The 14,158-nt window shown below is 35.6% G+C and overlaps 1 protein-coding gene and 2 long non-coding RNA genes across 3 annotated transcripts in view; 1 reads left to right on the forward strand and 2 right to left on the reverse strand.

Annotated features, from left to right (window-relative positions):
- Positions 1 to 1,589: 1,589 nt before the first annotated feature.
- LOC127948739 (uncharacterized) lies at positions 1,590 to 3,155 on the reverse strand. The gene is made up of 2 exons (XR_008152173.1): positions 3,034 to 3,155; positions 1,590 to 2,815 (listed from the first exon to the last, which is right to left on the reverse strand). It is a non-coding gene; the product is annotated as an uncharacterized LOC127948739 (long non-coding RNA).
- LOC127948740 (uncharacterized) lies at positions 3,153 to 5,253 on the reverse strand. The gene is made up of 3 exons (XR_008152174.1): positions 5,035 to 5,253; positions 3,467 to 3,635; positions 3,153 to 3,186 (listed from the first exon to the last, which is right to left on the reverse strand). It is a non-coding gene; the product is annotated as an uncharacterized LOC127948740 (long non-coding RNA).
- A 3,039-nt stretch (positions 5,254 to 8,292) lies between these two features.
- The window catches only part of LOC127948421 (B-cell receptor CD22-like), an 82,113-nt gene continuing 76,247 nt past the window's right edge, over positions 8,293 to 14,158 (forward strand). The window contains exon 1 of the mRNA XM_052544854.1: positions 8,293 to 8,513. The gene's annotated coding sequence lies outside the window, so the exon portion shown is untranslated. The remainder of the gene's footprint in view (positions 8,514 to 14,158) is intronic.

Genomic DNA, 14,158 nt, shown 5'->3' on the forward strand with positions numbered 1-14,158 from the left:
AAAATATAGTTAGAATAAAAAGTTAAAAAGACAGTTCAGATCATAATTTAATCATGCCGCAATGCATGATGGGAGCCATGGATGAGTTTTTATTGGCTACAACATGCTTTTTTGATGGTCACCGTTGTTGTGATGCTCACGCTGATTCCTGATGTCTGTGTGTCTAAACAAAAGACTTCTTTTTTTTTTTACGTAGTACTAACTATTAAAAACATGTCATACTATGTCAGAAATGCTGAGTTGCTTACTTTTATTTTTCACTTAATTTATGTATGCAGTAAAGAAACTTAAACTCAGGCATTCAAGTCACTCTATAACAAATTGCTCAAACCACAATCAATGGCACAAATGATTGCCTTTGCTGTGGTCTGTCTGTATGATATAATTCAGTCACCACAGCCACATAAAATCTAAAGTTAATAACTGAAGGGTCAAGATCCCAGCTAAAGCAAACACTGAACACTATAATGGTGACACACAAATTGTGATTTTCTCAGTTGGTGATTCTGCTTGTTAACATCAGGTGTCTTCAATAATGGTCAATCATAACTCAATTAACTTCTTAATTATCTCATTAACTTCAACTCTGCTTCAGTGTTACTTTTAACACTGCTTTAGTGTTTATATGAGTCCACACTCAAGAGTGTTAAATTAACACTGGGGATTTTGCTGTGTAACTATTGTGACCAAGTCTACACTTACCTTACAGAAATAAAAAGGAAATAAACAACTATATAATTCCTTTTCTCCCTCTCTATTTTAAACAGGAGAAAAGAATTCAAAAATAAAGTGGGCACCCACTCGCTTGAACTTCCTGTTAAGGTATGTTATAATATATACATTGAAAACAGAGAATATGTTTTCACAATTGGTTTCAAAACAAATACTGTACATTAAGAATATCTATATAGCAATATTTAGAAGTTAACAGCAAGACAAATAATCAGAAAGATTTTAACACTCAATCACAACTGAACAGCAGCAAAGCCTACACTGTTAAAAAATTACTGTAAATTTTACAGTAAAATACTGGCAGCAGGGTTGCCAGCCAGGTACTGTAAATTTTACAGTAGTCGTACTGTAATTTAATTTACAGATTTTTCCTGTATTCTCAATTACAGTAAAATTCTGTAAATTAAATTACAGTAAGACTTCTGTAAAATTTACAGTAACTGGCTGGCAACCCTGCTGCCAGTATTTTACTGTAAAATTTACAGTAATTTTTTTATATTTTGTATACTGCATTTTTACAAAAAAATATATTATATACTGCATTTTTAATACATTGTATATGGCATTTAACAATTATTTAAATAGCAAATGCACACTTTCAAGTAGTTTACTGTGCAAAGCAATTCTTTGAAAAAAAGCATATGTGTATTTGCTATATTTAAAGTATGTAAAATGATAGCATACAATATATTTTCCCTATTGCTGACTTAACTTTAACTGCATAAAGTGTTATATAATGCATAACTTAATTCACCAATAAAATCTAAAAAAATAACATTTTTAAAATCTAAAAAAAAACAGGTCAAAATGTTATATATCACTTTCAAATTTACATAAAAAATGACATAAAAAGTATATTATTTTGAACTCATTTTTATTTATTTTAAAATTATTTCATTTTTTTTTAAATGGATATGAAATTTTGGCATGATTTCTTTTTTATTACTTGGAACATAATGGCCATCATGGACCTTGACACAAAGAAATATTCAAACTGCGTTATAACCGAAACATGACCAACATGGTCATATTAAAACAGTTCACCCAAAAGTGAAAATTCTGTCATTTCTCACCCTCATGTCATTCCACACCCTTAAAACCTTTGTTCATCTTCACAACACACATTAAGATATTTTTTATAAAACCTGATGGCCCAGTGATGCCTACATTGCTAGCAAGATCATTTCCCTTTCCAATGCCCAGAAAGGTACTAAAAACATATTTAAAACAGTTTATGTGACTACAGTGGTTCAACCTTAGTGTAATGAAGCAATGAAAATACTTTTTGTGTGCCAAAAAACTAAATAATGACTATTCAACAGTATCTCGTGATGGATGACACTGCTTCATGAAGCTTCAAAGCTTTATTAATCTTTCAGTTCAAATCAGAGCATATCAAACTGCCAAAGTCACATGATTTCAGTAAATGAGGCTTCGTTACGTCATAAGTGTTTTGAAATTTCAATGGTTCGTGTGACTTTTGCAGTTTGATACACGTTCTGAGCAAATGATTTGAAACAAAAGATTCGTAAAGCTTCTAAGCTTCATGAAGCAGTGTTTTGAGATCGCCCATCACTAGATATAGTTGAATAAAATCGTTGTTTTGGGAGATGGGGGTGGGGGGGGGGGTTGGCAAAAAAAGTATTCTCGTCGCTTTATAATATTTAGGTTGAACAACTGTAGTCACATGAATTGTTTTAAATGTTTTAGAGGCTTTCTGGGCATTGAAAAAAAGAAATGATCTTGCTAGAAATGCACGCTTCACTGAGCCACATCTTATTATGTGTTGTGAGGATGAACGAAGATCTTACGGGTGTGAAACGACATAAGTAATTATTGACTTAATTTTCATTTTTGGGTGAACTAATCCTTTAAAAACCACAAAGACATTTTCAGATAGCTATCATCATTAAGGAATAGACCAATATTGCCAAACAAGTCATACAAAAAAAAGTGATGCATGACTGACCGGAAGGAGCCGCGCACTTGCAGAAGTCATACAAACTTTCCATCAAACAGATAAAAATCAACCAAATAACAATTATGCTCCAGATGAAGTTCCATCCCAGGATTCAAAGTGTGACTAGAAATATTGAAAAGAGTAAAGAGGACAATACATTAGATATATTACAAAACATAATAATACTTTCAGAAACAAATAGGGGGAGGACAGATACAGTCAGAGACAGATACAGGGATGAGAGGTACAGTCAGAGAGAGACAGAGGGATGAGAGGTACAGTCAAAGGCAGATAGAGAACAATAAAAGGAAGACGCAATCTTGGTGTGTGTGTATCCTTACATTTCAGAAATTCCATTGGAATTTGCACAGAAGAGTGGCAACATGTGGGTTGACTGCCACACATTTTCTTCTGTATCACTTGTCCTGTTTTTATTTCGATGGCACTTTTCCCTTGGCTTTGGTCCTCTCTCTGGATTTATGCCCACAAAGCACCTAAAGGGTCATGAAACAGACAATATGTAATTAAGAGCGGTTTTAGGACCTCCAAGAAAGTTGGAGATGTCCACTAATAATAAAAAAAAAAACATATTTAACTCAATAGCTTGCTGGTGTTAAATAGGGAGACAAATATATTCTCTTCTCGAGTTAAGACACATTGTTTTAAAGGCATCAACAGAAATAACACTGATAACATAACATTATTAAAATTAATGTTCTGATATAACTTATCTATAAAATGCTGGTTCTGAAGTTGTTAGAATTCAACCATTACCTTTGAATGAACTCCAAGGTACACACTGCTTCCTCCTGATACTCAAGATTAAACTAGTAATAAGCAGCAAACAGAGTGGCAAGGCCGGACAGGAAACTGGGCTGAGTGCCCTCACACACCACCTCGCCTTCAATACTCAGCATCCAGTGCCCACTTGTCAAAGTGTCTCCTAAAACAATCAATATCACAATAGTAATTAATACCTATACCATTTTTTTTTTTTTTTTTTTTTTTTATTTCAGATTTTTACATTTACATTACATACTATATTTAGTAGGGGTGGGATAAAAATGTGATTCTTAAATGTATCGCAATGCATAAGCAGACGATTCTGAACTGATTCACAAATGTCAAAAATAAATTTTCTAAACGTTAATTAATGTAATGTTGACGGAAAGTAAAAGGCGGATCTCTGAAACGCGGAAGTGCATGCCCAGACAGTCTGTGACATGCACATATTTCTTTTACTGTCTATGGTGTGTATTCACTGGCGCAGAGCAAGCGTTTTGAGACCTATAACGTTACTTGAGCGTTTTCAGTCCATTTAATGGAAGTTGAGCTTCCATAGTTGCATATGGTTTGTGGTGGATCGATTATGCAGCAAAATGCCTCCTAATGTGAAACAGACTGGAAGCACTTTGTTTTTTTCTTCCTGAACCTTCTGGTTGTTCGTTCATTTGAAATGACTCGAAAAAAGATTCGTTCATTTTGCTGAACGAGACTCAAAAGTCCGATTCGGTAAAATGATCCGAACCTCCCATCACTACAACTGATGATAAGATTCAAGTCATAGACGCAATAAAACAACTCGTTTGTTTATTGGTCAGTGTCGCGCATGATCAGTTCATTTGTTCAAGTGTCACCGCACTGATAAGGTGCCTTTGTGCACCCTGTGCCAAAATACACACAAGATTTGCCGGCCGACATAAATATAGACACATATATATAAATAGCATATTTAATAATTTCAAGGAAAACGTATTTGGTCGCCCTAAGGTAATAAATTAGGCTAACTATACAAAGCAGACTTTATATCAAACAGATTTGTTAAAGTTTTCACATTAACGTTACCTGAAGTTAGCAAATGCTCAAAAAAAATCTACATCTCACTGGTTATGTTAACCTCTTAGAAAAGCACCACTGAGAATTTATATGACACACACATCCTCCGTGAGCGACCCTGACTGACCGCGAGGCTTTAGAAACGCGTTTTATTTCGGTGCCCGTGTTAACAGATGACTGCATGTGCAAAGTTGTTTTACATCATAAAATAATCACGACGAAGTGTGCTGATAAACACTAAGTTACAGTGGATATAAACTATTAGCACTGAAACATGTCATTCATAACGAAGGATTCCAGAGATTTTCTGTCCATGGCTGCTATAGCGCCGGGGGATGTGTGAAATCCTACCGCGACCGCGCTACTGAAACCCCGCACAATTCTGCCTCGCGCCCCGCGGACGGATGATGCTTGAATCTGGGGTTACCAATATAATCCGCGAATGTAGATGCATTCATATACTATAAACTACCAAACAAGAAATATAAAAAACTGAAGTCACTTACCACAGTTGTGAATCACTCCTCTTGTCTTTAACGTTAATCTCCTCGACCGTTGACGATGCGGCTCCGAAGATTTGAAATTTACAGCAAAATTCTGTAAATTTGAGTCAGACCTACACGTGACCCCAGAATGCATTGCAGTTTACAGCAATATGCTGTATTATTAAAAAACAGTCCGCGGCTGTAAAATAATGCTGTAATTTTTACAGCAATTCATTACAGTGTAGCAACAATCAACTATTAGCCATATCCCCAAACAAAAGAGAAACACACACTCCTCTTCCCTCTAGTTTCATAGTACAAATTGATCAATGACACAAAACAAAGCAAAAACATCCCAGATGTTTTTGAAGGGAAAAAGGAGAACATGTGACCAATCACGGAAAGTAGGGACACAAGTCGGTTCTGGGGGATTTTGAGTTATACACAGATCCTGAAAGTGTAGTCTCCAAGCTTTCCAACGATGTGTAACACATGGAAATAATATTTGGAGAAGTTGTGGCCATTTGAAGGTAGGCACTCAAAAAAGCTCAAAAGGGAGGAAATGGTCTCTAAAAATTGTGCCGTTCTCATCCCAGACAGCACGCAGTTTCGGCCCAGATCCGTCCCACATCTGGCCCGCATGAAATCCATGCTTCACTTATTACTAACCAGGCTGACTTTATTTCTGTTAGGCATCTACAAATTTTGAACAATTTTAGACCAAAATCAAATCCTCCTTTTATAGGCAAATAAATCAGCTGAACAAATACTTAAACTAAAATGGATACCTGGACAATTTTAAATCTGGTTTCCGACCGCATCATAGCACAGAGACAGAACTCATTAAGATAATAAATGATATTCACTTAAATTCTGACTCAGGCAAAATATCAGTGCTGGTATTGCTAGATTGCAGTTTGACACTGTCGATCATAACATACGTCTAGAGAGACCTGAAAACTGCATTGAGCTTTCAGGGATGGTACTCATACTTAGAAGGGAGAGGCTACTATGTGAGTCCAGGAAAGCATAAGTGGACGTCCGTGACATGCGGAGTCCCACAAGGCTCAGTTCTTGCACTGCTCTTGTTTAGCCTGTATAACCTAGAAATTCTGAGCATATCACACCAGTCCTCAGGTCCTTACTCTGCCTTCTAGTTACATTAAGGATTGATTTTAAAGTATTTTTACTCATTTATAAATCACTCAATGACCTAGGACCTAGGAACACAATACATTGCAGATATGTTCACTGAATATAAATCTAACAGACCACTCAGATCAGGATTGAGTCAGTTAGAAATGCCAAGGGTTCACACAAAACAAGGGTAGTAACCTTTAGTTATTATGCCACCCGCAGTTGGAATCAGCTTCCAGAAGAGATCAGATGTGCTAAAATAAAGTATTGTATAATAAAGTATAAATGAAGTATTGCACATGTTTAGTAAACACACAGGCTAAAAAAATCAGCAACAGAACCTTAACAATTGTAGCAATTAAAAAAAATGTATATAACAAAACAGACTACAAAAAGTCACAACAAAAACACCAGAAAACCAATACATACAAATAAATAAAATAATAAGAACATTCAGCTGAGTAATTGATTCACGCTGCAGTGCATGCTGGGAGTTTTATTTCACCTGAATGCCCTCACTTTTTTTTCCATTCCCTCAGTCAAGTAAACTAATATAGGGAATAGTGAATGGGGGTATAGGGTGTTATTTTAAACACAGCCTCTGATTGTCTTTGAGCTCTGTTAATTCACAGTATATTGCTGTAGGCTGCTTTCTTGAAAATGACAAATATTACCCAGAATGCATTGTAGCAGTGCAGATTCTAAAACATTAATAATAAACTGTTGAATCATTTTACAAATGGCCAAAACACTGGGTTGGAAACTCAACTTATTGTCAATAATCAACCCCAGATATTTAGGAATATGGCAAACTCAATTTCCAAACCTTTAATAGTTGTCATCAAATGACTAGGTGGGGACATCCTATAATCAATCACTATTTCCTTTGTTTTATTAATATTCAGCTGAAGACAAATACTGAGGCTTCAAAACTTGGGACAAGAATGTCAGGTACTTCCGGATATGGAGCTCCATATCACGGCTTGCATTGTTTTAGTGGAGTTGCGTCATTGATAATTTTTCCCCATTTCCTTACTGTCCCTAGGCAATCCAAACCCTTCTAACGCCAGAGAGGAATCTGAGTCTTGAGAAATGAGTCAATGCAAACATTCCTGTATTATCAATGGTGGCATATTTTTGCCTGTAGGTCATTGACCTTATTCAACAAGTAATTGGATATTGGCAAGTAATGGAAGGGGGATATGATTTTATTTTAAGTATACCCGGACACAAACTCCACCTTTCCTTCCCTGCTTTCTATTCTCTGGCTCTTTCAAAGGCCCTTCCTTGGCAAAACCTTTTACCTGGTTCCAAGTCTTTATTTTCATGTCAGCTCAAGCCAACAAACAATCCAAAGAATCAATCTGAGCCAGAGTAAAACTCCCAGGAGTATCAATATCTGTTTGCTTGTCATACTCCTGATAACTCCGCTGATCCATTCTGTCCGCATGAGCACTTGGCCATGCAAACCCAGAATTTCACACTCTACAGCTGTAAATTAAATCAATAAAAAAGCCTTCATAAAGAAACACTTTTAACTTATTTAACATGGAGTAGCACATGCAACAAACACCTCATGCTGGTCAACACTAGAGCAGCACCCCCGTGAAGGACATGAAATCATAAAGTTCATCAGTAAAGACAAATAAGGTATTGAAAGTTCTGCTAAAATCAGTTTAGGCATAACATTTTATGTTTTAAATGTTTATTTTTCTATATTTTTGTTATACTTTTGCTTGATAAATCATCCATGATTTAATTGTTACAGACTCATATATCACTGATATCACAGAAACACTATAAAAACATTGTATAGTGATCAAAAATATATATTTTATTTATTGTTTTCAGTGGATTTCATTATTTGTGCAGCACATCATCATCATCATCATCGTCATCATCATCATCATCCTTTTACATTCATTTTCCTCAGAATTAGTTTAACTTTACAAGAAAGTTGTTAATGTCATTTAATCAGTTTGAGGTTGAATTGTTCTCAAAATTACCGTGTAACTGTGCCAGAATTTCCATGTTGACTCCCATTATTATTCTTTGATTGTGCTGTAACTTCCTTGTCTTGAAGTTCTTTTTTTTTTTTTTTTCCTTCCTTCGTCTTGTTGCTGCTGCTGCTGCTGCTGCTGCTGCTGCAACTGGTCAGTTAACTGTTTCAAAGTTTAAAGGGTTTCATGTTGCTCTGGTTTTCTTAAAGCAGAATGACGCAAAGAAATGCTGAAAAAAAGACAAATTCATATTTAGAGCTTATGAGGAAATATCTTATCTAGTTTTTCTGTTCTTTGTTTCGGTGTTGTTTTCATCTTTTTCATCATTTCAACTCTGGTGGACAAGAGACTCACTGAAACACGGTAAAACTATAATTTTTTTTCTCTGTGTTTATTTAATTCAGTCACACTACTTTTTGACAAACATTCGAAATGTAATTGTTTAATTGCTTTTCTGTTAATCTTAATTCATCATAAATATTCATCTGCAGAAAATATTTCAGTAATCCATAACTAGTAATTCTTATAGCCGGATTATCCATAAGGGCACTTGGGCCAGTGTCCAGGGGCACCAACCATTCACAACCATTAGTGGGGCACCACATGACGCAATCTTTAAAAATATTGTTCATAAATTGTTTTATTATTAACTTGAAATTCTTTAAAGACCCTACATAACTGGTTTATGAACACTAACTTAACAACAACAACAACAACATCAATAATAATAATACTAATAATAATAATAATAATAATAATAATAATAAATTATACATAAATAAAGACTACATGACCACTATCAGAACTTTGGGGATGTAGTTGACACATTTGCTTGCGCAAAATCAAGGAAGAAGCAGTTCTGCTAAAGGTAAAAAAAACCTGATAGATTTATTATTATTTTTTGACAAAGGTGAATTGACACTATCAATGAACTGATGTACATTTTGAATTTGAATTTGAATAAAGTGCTCACTGCTCATATGCCTAAATGTATGTAGCCCTGGTAATTCTCATCTAGTGATGAGAAATGATCTCAATTTTCAGCATATATATATATATATATATATATATATATATATATATATATATATATATATATATATATATATTAGGGCTGTCACTTTTGTGAAAAACTTGTTCATTAAATCGATTGTAAAATCGATTTTCTATGTCAAAAAAAAAAAAAAAACATTTCCTTTTCAATGTCAAATAACGGACGAACGAGAGAGCGCTGGAAACGCACAAGTCAGCAATATTTCTTATTTATTGGCATGAAGTTTCGTGCATAATAAACAGCAACAGGAGTGCAACATTCTTGAAAAAATATGCAGAGGGGACGGCTGCCATAACAAAAGATAAACATCACTGCAGGCTTCAACACTGCTGCATTTATGATTTAGGCAATTCAAAAATCTCCAATATTATTTTAAATAATGATTCAATCCATTTCAAACAACTGTTAAAAAAATGAAACTTTAAATGGACTTGAGAACAGGCCATGTGTGTGTTTTTTTTTTTTTTTTTTTTTTGAATGTAACCGACACTTAATTAGGCTAGACGGCACTAGGCAGGCATAATTAAAGGCTAGGGCCATTATAATTTTTTTTTTTGGACAGGAAAACAAGTCGATCAACATTTCGGGGTCCAGAGCAGAGCTTTTTTTTAATCACTATATGTCCAGCTGTTGAGAAGACGGACTCTGACCGCACTGATGTCCCAGGGACACACAGGTACAGCTGCGCAAGGTGGGGGTATTACTGCCAATTTTCCACCACAAAAGCCGGTCGCTGTCAGCTTGCAATGTTCCTTAATAAGTCCGAATCTAGATGCACGAATGAGGTGAATTAACGTCTACTGCGCCGCTAGACCTCCAGACGTACCTAAACGCGTCTTTACATTGACTTAACATTGAAATCATGCCAGATGCTCTATTAGCGTTTGGTGGGAACGCGCCATAAGAGGTCGCTTTCGACGTCACTGGGTCTTATAGGCGCGTAAAATTGCTGGTATTTTCTGTCTAGCTTTCGCAACACATACTGCACTTTTGGAATTCTTTATTTTCTTTTTCAGCTTGTTTGTGAGTTTTGTTACATCTATATTTTTTCGTTGCTTAATTATTATAAACTTAATAGTGTACATATTTGGTTAAAATCGATTCCCTGTTTTCATTTTCAAAACTCTTTTTGGTTGGTCCGATCAATTGTGCAATCGATTTTCGAACTAAAAGTGACACCCCCTGATGTTGCCAAGTGTAAAAGTTCCATGTTCTGATCGACTGATGATGAGTCTGTATAGTGTATAGTTTGTGTATGTGTATAGCTACACTGTCTAGGTATTAACTGTTGACAGCAAAGTAAGAATTTAATTCTCAGGGAAACTTGTTTTCCTCACTGGGTATGAGACAATAAACACTTCAAATCCAAATTACTTTGAATCCTAAACGCAGCCAGAGCATTGTCAGATGTGTGTCTGTACCTCTTTTCCTGCCTTGCTATGTCTTGGACGGTCTGCCAGTTTTTAACCCTCAGGGGAGTTTTTTTTTTTTTTTTTTTTTTTTTTTTGTAGTTTTGTTTATTTGTTACTATAAATGAATTCCCTCATCTTCATGCATTTTAATCCTCACTTAATCGGGACAGGTTCATTCACTTCTGGATGTTTGTAAGGTGGATTTGAGATTGGGTGGCAGTAAAGTCAAAGAACATTTAATTTATTTTGTTTTCTTAAAAAAATCCATTTGTGTTAATGGCTTTTAATTGTAAGGATGCTTCGGTCATAATCATAGAGAGTGGCATTGCAAATGTGTGCGATTAAAAAAAAAAAAAAAAAAAAAATATGACATGTTTTATGATAAAGTATTCAAAGTGCTGGTCTTTAAAGGGTCTTAAAAAGTTTTATTTCACCTGAAATTAGCCTTTAAATGCCTTAAAATAGAGCAGAAAGACTGTAATAATATAAATAATTAAAGCAATGGTTGCATGCATTGCAAAAAAAAAAAGAAAAAGAAAAAGAAATAAGAAATAATTTCTCATATTTGTAATATTTTTCATTAACTAACATTATCAAAGATTAATAGATACTGTAACAAATGTATCGCTCATTGTTAGTTCATGTTAAATAATACGTTAACTTGTGTTTACCAATGACACCTTACTGTAAAGTGTTACATCTTAAATTTACCTTCATGTGACTTCATATGATCGTTTTAGGGACATTGTCAGTGAGAAAAAATTCAGAAGAGACCCACTTCATGTGGCTGGATAGTTCTTTAACTCCTTAACATAGTGAGTACTGTCAAAAGTACACTGATAAAAAATGATTTTGTGGTGAATAAATACTACATAAAAACAAATGTAATTTGTACATTTAAATATTAAATATTTTAGTTAAGGCAATAATAAAAAACAAATAAGTACATTCTATATTAGTACTCAATTTAAGCTTGTAGAACTTAAAGTTTGAACTCATAAGTATATTTTACTAGGAATTGCTTGTTATGTTTACAAGGATTCTTTAAAGGGGGGGTGAAATGCTATTTCATGCATACTGAGTTTTTTACACTGTTAAAGAGTTGGATTCCCATGCTAAACATGGACAAAGTTTAAAAAATTAAGTTGTACGTTTGAAGGAGTATTTTTGTTCCAAAAAAAGCTCTTCCGGTTTGTCACAAGTTTCGGAAAGTTTTTTTTCGAGTATGGCTCTGTGCCAGGGCAAGACAACCCTGCACAGATTACCAAAAGAGAAACAGCATTAAGGGACCAGTGGATGGAGTTCATTTTTACAGAGCATCAACGGAGTTGTGCAAGTGTTTTTGTTTGTTCCCTGCATTTCGGATTGCACATCGTTTATTTCTTAAGGATAATGCAGTCCCAACGGAAAAGGGTCACGATTGTGTGTTGGAACCACATGCAGTGAGTAAAACTGCTTCAAATATCTCTGTGTTGTTAACTTAGCTATCGGCGCGTAAGCACATCAAGTAAACAACATGCGATGTTGTCATCAAACTGCACTTTCCACATGTACAGCTTAAAAAAAAAAAGACGACATAAAGTGGAACTTAGTCATTTTCCAAAACCGCTAAGCAAATATATACAGTTTCAGTACATACCACATAGCATACCGCCTTTGCTGATGCTGCTCTTGTTAAATTTCAGCCTCTGGATCTGTGTCACAGCTTCCACATGCTCTCAACTCAAAAGCCTACTGGTGCTTGTGATTCTTTAGCTCCGCCCACACATCACGCCTCTAGGCGCTCGTGTTTTTCCGGGAAAAATCAGTACAGACTATCTTTCTCTTATAAATATAATAAAAATTTGGAGTTATGAAGGATGAAGTACTACTCTATAGGTACTCAAGATTAACAGGATATTGAGTGAATCATGATCCCATATTTCCCATCATGCACTGGGGGAATAATAAAAATAATAAAAAGTATTTTTTTTCACTGTTTTCAAGTAGTTTTTACACTGTTTTATGATTGCTTTTGTTGTTAGGTTTAGTAACTTACTGTTTTGTGACATATGGAGTTTGAGTGAGATATTTAAAGACTGTCCACCTGGGTGTGAGAGGAATGGCAGGAGCAGTGTTGTAATGTAATGAAGTAAGTTAGTGATTCAGTTAGTAATAGCAGGGATTTGGAAACTGTAAAAATAAGTAATAAAAACAGAAACAGAAGTGAAACAAGTTGTAGGAAAGAGGACGAATGAAAAGTGTCCATTGTCTGTGTCCCATTTTTCCATGAAAAATGAAAACATGAAATCCATGTGGGCCAGACCTGGGCCGAAACTGCTTGCTCTCTGGGTCACCTGGGAAGATCTCATCACCTCAGCTACCTATGGGACGAGCCCAGGGGAACCAGACAAGTCCTCTGCATAGTTTGAACTGTGCTGCAGCCTGGAATTAAAACACAGCATGTTGGTTTCATCTGTTCAGAGGAGAACTGGCCTCCTGACTAAGCCTGGTTTGTCCCAAGGTTGTTTCTCCATTCTGTCACCAATAGAAATCACAATTGGCTTGCTTAGGTGGTGACATTTGACGGACACTATTGGAAGAGATCAGAACTGGATGATGATATCACTGAATCATCAATGAACTGAGTTTAACTAGGATTCTTTCTTTTTTTTAATTGTCCTATTGCATTATTTTTTAAACTGTTTTCCTACTTGACACTGTAAAGCTGCTTTGACACAATCAGTATTGTATGAAGCACTATATAAATAAAATAAAGATTACATTTAAGTGAATTGATTGGTGAGAGAGCAATTGCATTCGTGAATTAAGGGGGGGGGGGGGTGAAATGCTATTTCATGCATACTGAGTTTTTTACACTGTTAAAGAGTTGGATTCCCATGCTAAACATGGACAAAGTTTCAAAAATTAAGTTGTACATTTGAAGGAGTATTGTCCTTCATTATCCAAAAATACTCCTTCCGGTTTGTAACAAGTTTTGGAAAGTTTTTTTTCGAGTATGGGTCTGTGTGACGTTAGATGGAGCGGAATTTTCTTATATGGGTCCTGAGGGCACGTCTGCCGGAAGAGCGCGCGCTCCCGTATAGCGAGGCTGAGCACAAACATTTCACTGATCACAGCGTTGAGCGAAATGTCACAAAATAAGTGTGTTTTTGGTTGCGAGGGCAAGACAACCCTGCACAGATTACCAAAAAATAATAAAAAAAAAAATATTAAGGGACCAGTGGACGGAGTTTATTTTTAAAGAGCATCGACGGAGTTGTGCAAGTGTTTTTGTTTGTTCCCTGTATTTCGAAGATGCTTGTTTTACAAACAAGGACCAGTTTGACGACGGATTTGCGTATCGTTTATTTCTTAAGGATGATGCAATCCCCAAAAAAAAGGGTCACGATTGTGTGTTGGAACCGCAGGCGGTGAGTAAAACTGCTTCAAATATCTCTGCCTCCTTGTTAGTGCGTCCGTCTCCCATCGGAGACCCGCGTTCGAGCCCTGCTCGGAGCGAGTCATTGCTGCTGCTGCTCTTGTTCAGTTTCAGCATTGGG

The sequence above is a fragment of the Carassius gibelio genome, chromosome B1 (assembly GCF_023724105.1).
Source record: "Carassius gibelio isolate Cgi1373 ecotype wild population from Czech Republic chromosome B1, carGib1.2-hapl.c, whole genome shotgun sequence".
NCBI classification, from domain to species: domain Eukaryota; kingdom Metazoa; phylum Chordata; class Actinopteri; order Cypriniformes; family Cyprinidae; genus Carassius; species Carassius gibelio.